The sequence below is a fragment of the Acomys minous genome (genome assembly GCF_964271855.1).
Source record: "Acomys minous genome assembly, chromosome: 20".
NCBI classification, from domain to species: Eukaryota; Metazoa; Chordata; class Mammalia; order Rodentia; family Muridae; genus Acomys; species Acomys minous.
The window spans coordinates 5,019,752-5,035,273 of NC_140502.1; the positions used below are offsets into that span (position 1 = coordinate 5,019,752).

At 53.3% G+C, this 15,522-nt stretch overlaps 1 protein-coding gene across 1 annotated transcript in view; it reads left to right on the forward strand.

Annotated features, from left to right (window-relative positions):
• Nucleotides 1-521: 521 nt before the first annotated feature.
• CHST8 (carbohydrate sulfotransferase 8) overlaps nucleotides 522-15,522 on the forward strand; it is a 151,311-nt gene continuing 136,310 nt past the window's right edge. Inside the window, exon 1 of the mRNA XM_084770841.1 lies at nucleotides 522-893. The gene's annotated coding sequence lies outside the window, so the exon portion shown is untranslated. The remainder of the gene's footprint in view (nucleotides 894-15,522) is intronic.

The window sequence follows — 15,522 nt, forward strand, 5'->3', positions numbered from 1 at the left end:
TGATCAAATTTCACGAGTACTGTAGTCTGGGAACCTACCTGAATCTTTCTACGCATCAATCCCTTTGCAAAGCCCCGCGCCCCATCATATCTGGGTCTAGCGCACAAGATCCTGCTTGCTGGCGCCTTTTCTTTTCCCCCCCCAGGTCAGCGCGAGGGTTACTCACTGGGTCAGTGGCAGCTAAGAAGCTGCAGAGTGGAGCCAAGCGGCAGACTAGAGTCCAGCACTCGGGGATCCCCAGCCCCGCGCAGCCCGCCCGCCCGCGCCTATACCGCCCCACCCCCCGCTGCCTCCCGACCGCGCCCAGCGGCAGCTCCTTCGGAGCTCGCGGCCAGTGAGTGGGGCGGCGGGAGCCGCAGAGCACGCGTGGGCGTGGCGCCCGTGAGCTCCCGGGAGGGCTGAGAGATTGGGGGGAAGAGATTTTTTTTTTTCTCCCGGTCTCTGCCCTGCCACCGCGACCGCTGCTTTTCACCGTGGGGCGGGGCCCGGTCTGGGGGCGGGGCGCCGGGCGGGCGCGGCGCTATTTCCAGCCTCGCCGGAGGCTTCGCTCGCACTTCGCTGGGAGCCTTCCCGGCGCGTGAGCCGGATCCGGTGGCACCGCGGGGAGAAGACAGGACCGGGCGGTGGCGGCAGAGACGGTGGGGGAACGCACCCGGTGCGGAGGACCCAATAGGAGCACGCCGCCGCAACCTCCTCTGCGCGCTCCGGCCGCTGACTCCAAGCAGATCGCCCCGCTCCAGGCATCTAGGACTACTCTAAGAAACAGACGCGGCCCGGCCCAAACCGGGGTGGAGACCCTTGTTTCCCAAGCGCCCGGGAGGAAGATTCTCCGGCAGCCAAGAACTGCGCGGAACCCGAGGAACCCGTGGCCTGGAGAGCGCCGGCTGTGCCAGGTAAGTGGCTGAGCCCCTCATGACCCCCATTCTCTCTCTGTGCTGGCTGCTCACCCGAAGGGATGTCCCCGGGAACCCCATGGTGAACCCGGGGCCGCTCCGAGAGCAAACCTCGCAATCAGGAATCCCAAGCTGCAGGTGCCGGTGAGGCGTGCGGTGCTTGGGTCTGGCGGTACTTTGGGGACCGGCCCCCGTGAGCGGGAACTTTAATTAGACTTTGGATTCTCGGGTTTTCTCCGCGCCTGAGAACTGCCTCTCTTTCTCCTAGGACTCTCCCCTGAGGACCCTTCGCTCCTCCTCCTAGCCTTGGATGCTTGGGTGCGGGTAGGCACCTTTTGGGCGCTAAGCAGCGAGCGCCTGAGGGTCGGGCTGGAGCGTCCAGAGAGCTGAGGCTTGGAGCTGGCACTTAGGGGCCAGTTAGGTCGGACAGAGCAGAAGGGGGAAGTTACAGGCGACTTTGGCTCCCTACCAGGAGGCGTAAGGTATTCCCGAGCTCAACGCGCGCATCTCCATCCCGCAACTCTCTAGGGCCCCGGCCTGTTTTTGTGCTCCTGGCGAATGTGCGTGCGTCAGTGATCGCCGGGAGGTGTGTGCATGCGTGTGTCCCCGAGTGCGGGAGTCTGAGCCTCCAGCGGCTGGGGGTAGGGAGCAGCGGTGAGCTGATCCGCTTTGCGGTGGGACTGAGCCCAGCTCTAGCAGCGGCTGCAACTCCAGCTGCCCAGTGCTTTGCCGGCACCCAAGCTCTGGCCTCCTGGAAGGCCGGCCTGGCTAGGCGACGGTGCGCGTCTTGGGGTTTGGGTAGGGCCAGAGGTGGCGCTTGGGCAAGAAGTGACCTCTCTCTATTTCCCCCGCGCAGGACTCCAAACCCTAACTTTAGTTGTACATCTTGAATCTGGGCCATTACGGCCCTCACCTGGAGCTGGGACAGTCTGGGGACTGTGCCCTAGGTTGCTGGCATACAGGTCTGATCTTGGAACATTCTGTCCTGCAGCCATTTCCGACATTTCACCGGTGTCACCTGAGTCTGAGCCGCCTCCCAGCAGGACCCTAAGCGTGATTGGCTCCAAGGGGGAACAGGCTTCTGAGGCTCTCTGTATCTACGGAAGGACATGTGGGGTCCTCAGTTGGTGGGCAATGGTGGGTAAACGGGCAAAGGCAGATTAACTCTTTCCCCGCCTTCCTCCACGCTCACAGGCGTGAGCTTCCTCCACAAAGTTAGCTTTCTTTGGGTTTACCTTGACCTTTTACAGGTGGCTGGAGAGCCTTGTCTTAAGTCCCGCCCTCCCGCAGAGCAACCTCTGCCTCCCATAACTCTCCTTAAAAGTTTCCTACCACCTCAGCATCTCCTGATCCAGCCACTGTCCCCAAAGCATTGCTGGAGGAAAAAACAAAATGACCGAGAGGAGGTGGTGTTCATGGAAGAGCCTCTTTCCCCTTGTAGACAGGATCTCACCGGGTAGCCCAAGCTGGCCTGGAACTCACGACCTCAAGCCTCCAAGTTGAGTGTGCACCACCATGCCCTACGGGGTGTTCTCTTTTATTCAAGCCTTGCATCCCGTCTCCAGGCAGGCAGGGTCTGGGGGCCTCTTGAGGAGAGGGGAAACGCGTTCTGCAGACTTCAGAAGACTGGCCTCCACGAAGTGACACACAGGAGAGGTGCCACTCAAACCCTGAAAAGACTGAGTCAAGATGGGCTGATCGATAATCCAATAGCATTTGAACACAGGAAAAAAAAAACCCTCAAAGTCTGACCCTATCCCATCGTTTGGTGGAGTCCCCATGGGGCACATGAACGGTACAATTTACTTATTTATTTACCCGGAATCAGACTTTGTGAGAGTGAATTATGTTCCCTGGGTATTGATTTGTGTTTTGAAGGTTTAAAAAAAAAAATAAAGACCCCAAATTTAAAAAGTCAAGGCTTTCTCAAAGCAAGGTCAAGGATTAATTATTTATAGAGATGCATCAATCAGCTGCAGGGGTGAGGGTGGGGGTGTGGGGGTGCTGGTTTATAAATTCCCTGAGCGGGCAAATGAGATCTATTTTTCTCTGGCTCCAGCCTGGGAGAGGGGTAGCTGGCTTGTTTGGCCCAGGACGTTTTGTAAGTCAGCTTGCTGTTTGAGATGCCTTATTCCAATCTCGTGGCTGGAATATCACCTGGGAAATTTTATGCGTATTTGCTGTGTTTCCGTAATGAACATTTACTGATTACAGAGTATCGAGGGAATTTCATTTTTTAAACATTTATTCAAATCTCTGTTTATGTAAGCTAATAAGTCTTGGAAAGTTCAGTTAACACGAACGGCCCCTCCACACCCCGTGCCCCGCCGTTTGGTGTGTGTGCGTGTGGGGGGGCACATGAGTATGCTTGGCAGGTTATATCAGGATTTTACTCTCCGTTCCCTTATAAGGGTGAAGGTCAGACGTCTCTGGAAATATGGGGCTGGCTGCTTCCCTGTACTTTACTGAGTTTGTGCCTGCCACTCACTGCTTTCTGTGGTTTTGCTGGTGGAAGAGAGAGGTTGGGGCTCAGAGCTGTGATTGCTGGTTTGCCGGTGTATACTCCGGTGGGAGACAGCAGCTGTGGCCACTGGAGTGCTGATGGGGCCAGACAGGGGAAGGTGTGGTCGCCAGCTGACTCTCCTGCCTCCTGCCTCCCACCGCTGCCTGCCGACCTGGAGTCTGATATCCGGGTTCAGCGCCCACACCTCTCTGATTTGCCATGCATGGCAGCTACCACAGAACAAACTCCAGGCGGTAAGCATAGGGGAACAACTGCCCAGCCTCTGTGTTAGTCAGAAGGTAACGCGTGTTCTGAAAGGAGGTTTATGTAATGCTGGCCCTGGGGAGGTCAAGACGGCCTGCAGAGGGACGGCCGGAAATAAAACAGATGAGTGAAGATGCTGCCTGTGTGTATTTGCGGCATCAGCGTTGGGACCTTTTCTCGGAGGTGGGTAGCCTCCGTGTGACGCTGCGAAGGCCAGAGGCTCCTGGGTGCTCTGCGCTTGGAGTTGCTTTACTAGATTTGTCTGGCCTTGAAAGCAGCTGTGTCTCTTTTCCTCCCGAAGAAAAAGCTGCCCCCACACAGAGGAGGCTCGCTGGCTCAGGTAACCTGGGGCCCCACTGCCTGAGCTCAGGTGGCAGATGAGACTGAGGACATCAGCTCGCTTCTTGATGGCTATAACGTCAGTAAATCACTGTGGCAGAGGATGTGGACTTGCAGACCGGCAGTGTGAGGCTGTGACTTTTTACCCTCCGCAAAACTACCTGCCGCTTGTGATCTGGTGTTGTAGACAGAAGCAACGGGACTTGGTGGTGGTGCGTGGTTAGGAATTCAAAAGAGCTGTGGAACGGGGCGGGCTGGGGGTGGGGGTGGGGGGCGAGGAGGGAAGGCTGTGTCGTAGTGGGCCAAGAGCCGGAAGCAGCCCTGGTCCTACCCTCTCAGGAAATCAGGCTGGGTCTTGCTTTTTTTGTTGTTGTTGTTGTTGTTTTTGGGTTTTGGAGACAGTTTCTCTGTGTAGCCTTGGCTGTCCTGGACTCGCTTTGTAGACCAGGCTGGCCTCGAACTCATAGCAGTCTGCTGGGATTAAAAGTGTGCGCCACCATGCTCGGCTGGGTCTTGCGTTCCTTTTATTTATTTATTTATTTTTTGGTTTTTCGAGACAGGGTTTCTCTGTGTAGCCTTGGCTGTCCTGGACTCGCTTTGTAGACCAGGCTGGCCTCGAACTCACAGAGATCCGCCTGCCTCTGCTTCTTGAGTGCTGGGATTATAGGCTTGCGCCACCACGCCCGGCTCTGGGTCTTGCATTCTTTTTTTTTTTTTTTTTTTTTAATTTTTAACATGATTGGATATTCATTTTTTAAAAAAGATTTATTTATTGATTATGTATACATTGTTCTTGCCTGCATGTACACCTGCACACCAGAAGACTGATTCCCCGCCCAGAAGACCCTACTTCTGGGGAGCTGGTGCTCTGGGGATGCGTGGTTGGGGGAGGCAGGCTGGCTGTAGTGAGTGGACGTTTATTTGAACCAAACTACAATTGTCATCATTGAAATTTGGAGTCAAATGACTCTCTCACTCCCAGGGCTGGCCCTCTTGCCATTCACCTTCATTCTGCCACCAGGGAGTTGCTTATTGAGTATGTATTGGATGTGTCTGTCACAGTGCAGCCCCTGAAGACAAGGTGAACAAATGGGGCGCAGTCCCTGCTCTTGTGGGACAGAGACTTTTCTGTCACTCATTCATCGCTCCGTTCTGTGCCAGGAAAAGGCATTGCTAGAGACGCCCGGTGTCCATGGGAGTCTCGGCTTGAGGACGACAGGAAAGGGATGCCCAGGTTTGGGTGCCTTTAAAACCCCAGTTATGTTATATAAACGTGGTTTTGTTTTAATCCCAGGTATGGGATATGGTGGCTCATTCAGACTGTCCACAGGCAGCAAACCATTTGGCTTTGTGAGGCTCAGAGAGGGGCGTGGTCTTTGCCAGATGCAGTTATTTTATTTTATTTTATTTTATTTTTTTTGAGACAGGGTCTCTCTGTGTAGCCTTGGCCGTCCTGGACTCACTTTGTAGACCAGGCTGGCCTCGAACTCACAACGATCCGCCTACCTCTGCCTCCCGAGTGCTGGGATTAAAGGCGTGCGCCACCACGCCCGGCTGCTGCAGTTATTTTAATCCTGAGGACTCAGAGAGGGTATAAATATGGGAGCCCAGAGGGAAAGGGAAATGGGGTACGTATCAAGGGTTTCAAGGAGATGGACAGAGGAGGGAGAAGGCTGCTTGTTCCGCCCTGCTGCGTTTGCCCTTCCCTATTTCTGGACTGCTACGTATCCTGATGACCAAAACTGGTATTTTCCCAAAGAAACCGACAACCCTAAGCATCTACAACTAAGTCTGAAGAGGTCTATGTCCCCACTCTCTGCTAACCTTCTGTCTCTCCTACCTAGGGTCGGGGTTGAAAGAGGCCTAAGGAACCCCAAACAAAATAGAATTAAAAACCAGTGCCTACACAGGTTGCCTCCTTACAGCAATGGAAACCCTTGTGTGCTAAGCAAGTTGTGACACCCCACCACCACCACCACCAACATGAATATCTAGGTTGTTACGAGCCCTGCGAGAGAGTGAGCTGACTGGGAGTGGGAAGGCTGAGGGGATGCCTGTTCTGCTGGGATCTGAGGGAGCGGGCGAGATGGTTCCAGGTGAGTTGGAAGGGATGACAGCAGGGAAGAAAAACCCAGGCAGGTATGGCCAGTAGCCCGCACAGTGGTCCCCGAGGAAGGGGCATGTGAGAAAGTTCTGGCCACCAGCTGTGAGGAGACCTCTGTGCACTGCTGGGAAATAGGGGGGGAGGGGTGTGGCAGTTGAGATGAGACCGCCAGGTGGTGGTAGCACATGCTTTTAATCCCAGGACTGGGAAGACAGAGGCCGGTGGATCTCCGAGTTCAGAGTCTGCAGCCTGGTCTACAGATCAAGTTCCAGGACATCCAGGGATACACAGAGAACTCCTGTCTCAAAAAAACAAAACAAAACAAAACAAAAAAACAAAAACCTAACCAAACAACTAAAAAAAAAACCTCACCAAGACTAAAAGCAACTCAAAGAGTTGCTTGTATTTCCACATCGCAGTCCATCACAGAGGGAAGTCGGGGCAGGAACCCAAGCAAAGGATCCCACTCTTGGCTCAAGGTCAGCTACTTTTCTTCTACCTCCCAGGTATAAGAAATATACTACCTGCCCCTGGACCCTGCCACCTCAATCGTTCATCAAGAAGATGCTCCCGCAGCCGTGCCCCCGGGCCAGTCTGATGGAGGCACTTCTCAGCTAAGATTTCCTCTTCCGAAATGACTCCTATCGCTGGTGTCGAAGTTTTAAAACCGACACACAAAGAGACAAAAGAAAACCCTAATGGGCACAAGTCCTCGAAGCCAGAGCACTTGCACCGCCTTTCTTTCTGTGGGCATTAAAAACAAACAACAAACAAACAAACAAACAAACAAACCGACAGCACATAGTGGGCACTGAGTGAGTAGCAGCCTTGCCAGAGCTCCTCGGTGAGAACCAGGCAGAGCAATGGCTCCTTCCCCCAGGGGAAGTGGAGCAAGGCCTCAGCCACCAGCCTGTTCTGTCCTGTGTGCTGGCCGCTTGCTGGCCTCCGATGCCCACCCTCTACTGGAGTTGGTTGCCCCCAGCCTGCTGCCCCCACCCGTGGCTTCTTTACTTAGCTTCCTAGTCCCCCACTCTTTTCACCTGTCACATAGGCGACCTAACCTTGGAGGTTGGCTGGTGTCCTCCCAAGAAAGAACACTCTGACATGTGTCCCACTCTTCTTTCCCTCCTACCAAACCGAACCGACTTCCAACCCCTTTGAGAGGCCGTGCCCAAGGCTCAGAGTTCCCTCATCCTCTCTGATGTCTGAATTTCCTCAGGCTGTGTGCAGCTCAGGTGCGGGGGGGGGGGGGGGGGGCGGTTTCCCCCACAGATAGCATCCCTGTCCCTCAGGCTCCTGTCATCATCTTTCAGAGCTGGGGGGGGGGAGGGGGTGGGTGGGCAGGCCTGTGAGTCACCCTACTTCCTGGTTGTGCCCATGCTGTTTGGCTGCCGGCCCTGAGCTGAGTGGCTGCTGAGCAGCAGGCAACAGCCCAGGTCGCTGTCACCTTGTCCTCACTCTGCCTGGGCCAGAGCCAGCTGCCTCCGAGCCTGGCCAGCCTTGGGGAAGAGAGCGATGCCAGGCAAGGAGAGGTTCCGGGTGGTACAGTTTTATGCTTGTAACCCTGGCCTAGCTTGGGTTTCTTTGCCTGAGGGGCGGGCTGTTCTCCGTGCTCCCTCCGGTAGTGAGTCCCCCCCAGTGGCTGCCTGCAGCTTGCTCAGGCTTTGCCTTCAGGCTGGCCTGGCCTTCTTCTGCCAGGACTGCTAACTACCCATGGACCAGTGGGCACGCCCAGATAGCCATCTAGCCATCAGGTGGGGAGGTGACAACGGCAGAACCCCTCTTCCAGCATTCTGTACCCCAGGCACAGATTGACTCATGCTTTATGGACAACTCATACTCATCTTTGAAGCTGTCTCTTTTTGGGGGGGGGTTGGGGGCTGACTCATCTGTCTGGACAAGATTCATCTGCTCAGTCCTGTGAGCACTGAGACCTTCCTCTAGCCTTGCTGGGGGGTGAGGGGGGCAGGTGGCGGGGCCAGGGGTTGCTTCTTGTATTACGGGCGGGGTAAGGGAAGGAGACACTTCCTGACGGGAACATCTCAGTACCCAGCAAGTACTGACCGAGGAGGCCCTATGTATGGGGTCTCATACCAAGCTTGGGATGCTGGGCCGATCCGATGTACTCAGGCCACAGAGCCGGGGAGAATGTTGGTCCTTCCTGCTGTGTCGGGCCGTGAAGAGCCTGGCTGGAGGAGGCACGCAGTGATTGCTGGCTATCTGGCCTGGAGACCTAAGCTTTCAGTCTGTCTGTCCTGGTGGGGCCAGTGTGCGGCACAGTGTGTCTACACTAGCTGAGCCAGTGCCTAATGCGTGTAGTCTGTCTACACTGGCTGAAGTAGTGTTTGATATAAACAGTCTGTCTACCTTGTGGAGCCAGTGTGTGGGTCTGTGTACTCTGATTGGGCCTTGGGAGTTAGCACTGGAACCTTCCATTTAGTCTATGCCCCATTCTCCAGGGCCTTTGAACATAGCTCAGAGAGTTCAAGCTCTCTAGTTTCAGTAGAGGCTTGCTCTGGGACTAGGCTCTGCCCAGGCCCGGGCTTCCCTTAAGAACTCAGCCTGAACTGTCCAGCCTTGGCCTCCCAGGGCTTGGGTAGTTAAGCCAGATGGGCAGTGCAATCTGTTCTACACTGTTGGAAACCAGTGTACGAAGAAGGTAGTCTTTCTACACAGGGTGATGCTGTGTACACAGCAAGTGCCCTGTCTACACTGGCTGAGTGCCCAGACCGCCTATTTGCACTGGGTGAGCCCAGCTCGCTATGAAGTCTGTCTATTCCACCGGTCAATGGGCGTATATCATTGGAGCTATTCAAGCATGTGTGAGCCAGTGTTCAGAGCAGACATTGACGACCCTAGTTGAGTTTGATTGACGTGTGGCATCCGGGCCGGTGGCCACACTGCTTGAGACAGTCGGGGACACGGTCAGCCTCGGGCTTGCTGGAGCCACCAGCATTCTGGGTTTCTCTGGACACGTCTGCCCACTCCTGGGAGGCCCTCTCTTCTAGGAATTACTTTCCTACCTTTCTTGCGGCACATACCCCCGGGTCGAGTGTGGATCCCATTTTCTGGTGACAGTACCCTCCTGGTCTTCCCGTTGTCTTTAAATCCTTTCAGCGGAGGCTGCCTGCTGTCCACGGTCAGGCCACCTCCGCCATCGTCCCTCATGGCAGCCATTCACCGTGCCTTTCTCTCTGGAAGGTCACTACCGCCTTGGTGTGCATTGTAATTGAGGTTTCTCCTGCTTTGGGGGCGGGGGTCCGTATTGCTGTTTTGTGCTTAGACTTGGGGCCTCGTGAGGTTTGGCTTCATCTGCAAATCTAATTTCATGTCCATTCATTCCGGCGACGGCACCCTCTCTGTGTTATTTGATTCTTCTCCGTTTCCTCTTCCATGAATTAAAATGTCATCTGACAGCCATGCCAACCACACACACCCCTGACTCGACCCCAGGGGGCCCACCTCGGGGTCGTGACTGAAGCTGGTACCCAGAGTCACACCGTCTGGTTTGAACCTCTGCTCTGTCCCTTGGTCGTGTGTGTGTGTGTGTGTGTGTGTGTGTGTGTGTGTGTGTGTGTGTGTGTTTAGGGGGCTAGGATTTGGTTTCTTCATCTATAAAATGAGACCCTCCATCAGCCCCTACCTCCTAAAGCTTTCGGCAGGTGACAGGACCGCGGCTGTGGGAACTGTTGTTGCACTGTCCTTTGTGTTTGGTGTCTTAGCCAAACCGTGTTGGTCAGGGATCTAAAGTGATGATTTGAAAAAGACTCGAGTTGAGGCAGGTGGCTCCTCTGCCAGTGTCACCTCAAATCCCTTCTTTTATCCACCTATTTATTGTATATGAGTGCTCTGTCTTCATGCACTCCAGAAGAGGGAATCGGATCCTGGTGCCGATGGTTGTGAGCCGCCCTGTGCTTCCTGGGAATTGAAGTCAGGACCTTTGGAAGAGCAGGCAGTGCTCTTAACCTTTGAGCCATCTCTCCAGCCTCTCAAGTCTTTCTTCTAAAGGAATCATTTGTATTTACATGAGCGTGCGCATGCTTGTGTGGGCATGCCTGTGTGTGTGTGTGTGTGTGCACATGTGCGCGCACGTGTAGTATACCATGTGTGCACGGATGCCTTGTGTATGCATGCCTGTGTGTGTGTGCATGCTTGTGTGTGTGTGTGTGTGTGTGTGTGTGTGTGTGTGTGTGTGTGCACAGATGCCCCAGGAAACCTAAAGATCATCAGATTCCCTGGAGCTGGCATTAGAAGCAGTTGTGAGCTGCCTGTGTGGGGCTGGGAACCAAACCTGGGTCTTCCAGAAGATCAGCAAGCACTCTCCACGGCTGAACCATCTCTCCAGCCCCAAATATTCTTAAAACAGCTTCCGACGGCCTAGCGACATGTTTCACAACTGCACTTCAAAGCCCTTCATTCCAGTGAGAGCAGGCAAACACAAACGCGAGAGGGTCATATGTGAGCAATGCAGCAACTGTGCGTGAGCTGTGTGGGCCTGTGGTGCCAGCACCAGGGCCAGCGATCAGGACACTGGGAACGCATACCTCAGAGGTCCCTTTGGACCGAGCCTGCTCTCTTCTCCTGCGCCACACGGCACAGGTTTGTCTTTCCTGCTTTTAAGCTTGACAGATGTGGCGCCGCCGTAGCCTCTGCGCGAGCACGGCTGGACCAGCACTGCGTGCTTGAGTGCTTCATCCACGTTGTGTGTCACTGTTGGTTTTCCGTCCTGATGACTCTCCGGGGTCCCCACCATAGTTTACAGAGCATCCACCAGAGGCCCATGTGTGGAAGGCTTTGTTCCTGGGGCGCTCTGATTTGGAAGTATTATGGGTCAGCGTGTCCGGAAAGTTATTGTGGGAGCATTCTTGTCATCTTTCCAATGCTGCTACCTGATTCCCTGCGTGGTCATTTGGCGCCTTTACCCAAGTCCCAAAGCAGTGGGGGCCGCCTGATCGTGTAGCAGAAACTCTAGAGCCGTGAGCTAAAATCCCTTTTTCTTGTTACAAATTGATCATCTCATCTGTTTTGTTATGACCAAAAAACAAAAACAAAAACAAAACAAAACAAAAAACCCCACAAACAACAACAACAACAACAACAAAACTGACAGCTACCATTCCGCAGTGTGGGCTTGCTTGTTCATTCACCCACTCGCCTGTTGATTGACGTTTAGGTTGTTGAGAGATTTGGGCCATCGCGCACCACGCTGCAGACACGTTTGCATGCGTTTCTTGGGTACCTATCAACAGTTCTGAGAAACGTGGACTTGGAGTTTCCAGGTTAAGGGGAGCACATCTTTTATAGGAACTGCGGGCAGGTTTATAAAGTGGCTGTTCACCCAGGCATGGATATGCATGCTGCCTGTAATCTGCTCCCCACCCCCACCTCAGGAAGCTGATGTCAGAGGGGTCATGAACTCGAGGCCCCCCCAAACCACCACGCGAGACCCTGTGCGAGTATGTGGGAATGGGGGTGTTGTGCTGCCTTAGTTAGCTATACCTGAACAGTTACGTGTGAGGGCTCTGGTGGCGCCACATCCTTCCCAGCACCGTGCGTGGCTGGCTTTTGTCATTTTAGCCATCCTGTGACTATGCCGAGCTATCACACTGTGGGTTTTAATTTGATTTCTCAGATGACTAATATAGTTTCTTTTTTGCCAAGGATATTTTGAACCTGAAAACACTCTTCAAACGAATCTTAAAAAAATTCACTTCCACCCCCAGAGGATAGGATTCTTAAATGCCTATAGGTGTGTGTGTGTGTGTGTGTGTGTGTGTGTGTGTGTGTGTGTGTGTGTGTTTCCTTTCTGGAGGAAGCTTGGATCCTGTAGAAGGCAGGAGATGGGAGCAGACAGGAGATGGACTTGATTGGCATTTCTCTGTGGGAGCTGTAACAGGCACCATGAACCTTGAGTCTGCCCCGTGGGACTTGTATCCACTGCTGGGTCCCATATCCAAGGCCATCACCCCATGAACGCCCTATGGATGGAGGCCACATGGTGAGAGCTATTGGTCCTCTTAATTCCTCCCACCCCGCCTGACTCAATAGGTATTTGTTAGTAAACTGAGCTGTGCTGGTAAGGACTCCAAAAGTCGGGTTGGTTCTTGGTCACTAGAGGGCATCCTGTGCTGGGAATCTACTTCCCCTAGTGACCTTGGCTCTCCAAAGCCAGCCACCCAAGCTTACCCTGTGCTATAGGCACCGGCCATTAAAGAATGCCCTCCCTTAGTTAGGCCTGGTACACGGGCCTGTGATCCCAACCATCCCAGAAGCTGAGGCAGGGAGATGACAAGCTCATGGCCCTCTTGGGCTACAGAGTGAGTTCAAAGCCAGCCCGGGGAACTTAACAAGACCCTGTCTGGAAAGAGAAAGGCTGGCAATATAGCCCAGTGGTACAGGTAGGAGGTAGTTTGCCTGCCCTTGAATCTAGCAGTGGGTGCCTCAGTGGTAGAGCACGTGTCTAGAATGTGGTTGCCTGCGTCTCCCTGGGTGCCTTCTTTTTCATCCTGGTACCTGCTATGGTCCCTTTCCGGGTGTCTAGAAGTCTCACTGCCTGGTCCCAAGCTGCACTCCCAGCCTGTAATCCCAGCACTTGGGAGGCAGAGGCAGGCGGATCTCCTGAATTTGAAGCCGCCTGTTTTATGGAGTGAGTCCCAGGATAGTCAAAGCTACGCAGAGAACCCTGTGTTGAGAAAAACAAAAACAAACAACCACAAAACAAACAAACAAACAAACAAACAAACAGAAGCAGCACCTTCCTTTTTGTGTCAGCCCCGGGCTCCTCGGCTTCCAGCACCAGCTTTCCGTAGCTGACGTGCTTTTCCATCTGAGTGCAGGCAGAACCTCCTCAACCATCCCTGCCACCGTTTGACCATAACAATGCCTTCTGCCTTTGGCCTCATCTGGTCAACTGCCTTCCTATCCGACAGAAAGCTCTGCACCAGGGCGACGAGAGCCCTGCGTCAGAGTCCTTGCAACGAATGTGCTGGTGTTTGAGTCTCTGTTGTCCTTAGGGAAGAGCAGTCGCCCCACGGACAACTGGGGTGCCACCAGCACAGAGTGAGACGGTGTCTAAAGGTTTGACAAAGAGGGGTAGGGATTCCAGCTGGGGCAGCTATAGGTAGGAAACCTGTGCTGACCCTCAAGAGAGTGAGTGAGGCCACACACACCCCCGGATTAACCAGAACTGGTCCAACCCGCCGCCCCCCCCCCCCAGATCCGCCGTGCAAAGTCCACAGGGACAAAGAGATACAAGAGGTGCCTGAGAGATATGAATGCATAAGATTCCTTAGAGAATTCTAGAAGGTTTTCTAAAAGAAGCCAACTTGGGATTGCTTATCTCCAAGGCAAAGAGTGAGGACTCTGTCTTGGTACTGGGAGAAATTCTCTCCAGGGTTTGGGGTCAAAGGGCACAGTTGGTGTGAGCCAAGTACAAGCCACTTTAAAATAGGACAACAAATGACTCCGTGACACACACATTGTTTATGGGATGTGTAGGCGGGTGTGTGAAGATGGAAAAGCTAAAAGCAGTTTGGGAAAAACAACACCTTTTTTTTTTTTTGGTAGGAAGACAGATTAGAGAGGTTTATGCTCCACTGTGATAACTAATATGAAAGGTTTATCAACGTTTAAAAAAAAAAGCCTGACTTTTTTTGCGAAATTGATTTGAAGACTTGGCAGATTTGAGGAATCATTCAGTAACGTTTTTACGGGTCGATGCTAATTTGATGCTGCCGACCCAGCGCGACGCGCCAATTTACTGCCAGACCAGCATTAAGCACGGACCCTCCCGTTGCAAGTTTTATAGGCGGACAGCTCATAAAGATGTGTGTGCCTGACAAGCATTCTGCCTCTCTCAGGGATGGAGAGTTTGAAGTGTTTATCAAAAACCCACCTGAATCGACCCTGCTTTGGACTCTCACACAATCTGGGGCCTTCGGCCTCATCGTTCATATACTGTTTCACGTCTTGCCACTCCAGATCCTGGGCTGTGTGTGCCGGGAGCCTTTGTCTCCAGAAGCCACCTCCAGACGCATGGCAAACTTGGGGGGGGAGGGGAGGAGGGAATCCAATGTTCTGAAGGGTTTGCTTTGGAAATGGTCTCCTTTCAATAACCACTTGAGGCCACACACAGAAGCTGGGGGCGGGTGGCGGGGGGGGGCGGGGTACAGCACAGTCTCCCGGGGGGGGGGGTGAAATGTGCCCCTCTGAAACAGATTCCCATCTCCAAGGGTTCCCTGAAAGAAATCAAAGGTTACCAGGGATGGGGTGGCACAAGCCTGAAATCCTAGCATTTGAGATGCTGAGGCAGGAGGATTGCTAGTCTGATGTGAGTCTTGAGATACCATGGAGAAGAAAGAGGAGAAGGAGAAGAAGGGAAGGAAGAAAGGAAGGGAGGGAGAAGAGAGAGGGAGGGAGAGAAAAAGAGAGAGAGAGGGAGGGAGAGAAAGAGATATCAGAGGCTGCAGGTGAAAGAAATCTTTGGCCCCACGGTTATACACTTTTGCTTTCATTTTTATTTCCTGGGCTTCCCTGTAATGGATCACAGGTGTTACTCTCTCTCCTTGCCTGAGACTGTCTGAGCCTCACCCGCCACCGAGGCTCTCCTAAGCTTTGTTCGGCACACCAGAAAGCAGTAACAATAAAAAAAAAAAAACGATCAAAACTGCCCTCTGCTAATCCCACACTCCAGAGACAGAGGCAGGCGGGTCTCTGTGAGGGTTTGACCAGCCTGGTCTATATAGCAAGCTCCAGGCCAGTCAACAATAGGTTGAGAGACCTTATCATTACAAAAATGATAAAAAATAAAATAAAATAAAATAAAATAACCAAACAACAAAACAACTGACCAACAAAAACAAAACAAACCTGTCTTTTACCGGTGAGACTCACTGCTAATATTTCCCACAGAGACTGTGTGGCCGTGCACACTTACCTCTACTTTCTCCTCCATTCTGGAGTGTCTAGCCCCACCCACCCCAGTGCTAGTTGCCTGAGCTTAAGTGAAGGAGGCTGCTGGAAGGGGTTTGGGGAGCCCCTAGGCCTCCACCAGCACAAAGCTCCCCCTTGGGCTTCTGGCAGGGGAAATCTGATCTTGGGCAAATGCCAAGGTGTCTTTTTTGAAGTCTGTGTTATGGTATCAGCTTATCATGGGCCTAGGGGCTTCATCGGGCTTTTACAAATATTGTGTGGGGGAGCCCTTACTGCCACCTTGGTCAGCCTAAGAACACAACAACAACCCCCCCCTTTCTGTACACACACAGGCACACACGCGCGAGTGCATGCACACACACACACACACACACACACACACACACACACACACACAGAGCTCCCCCACTGCCATTGCAATCAATTGCTGAGTTGTCATGAAAAGCCAATTGGTGATATTTCAATCACAAACGGCCCTGTAACAAATT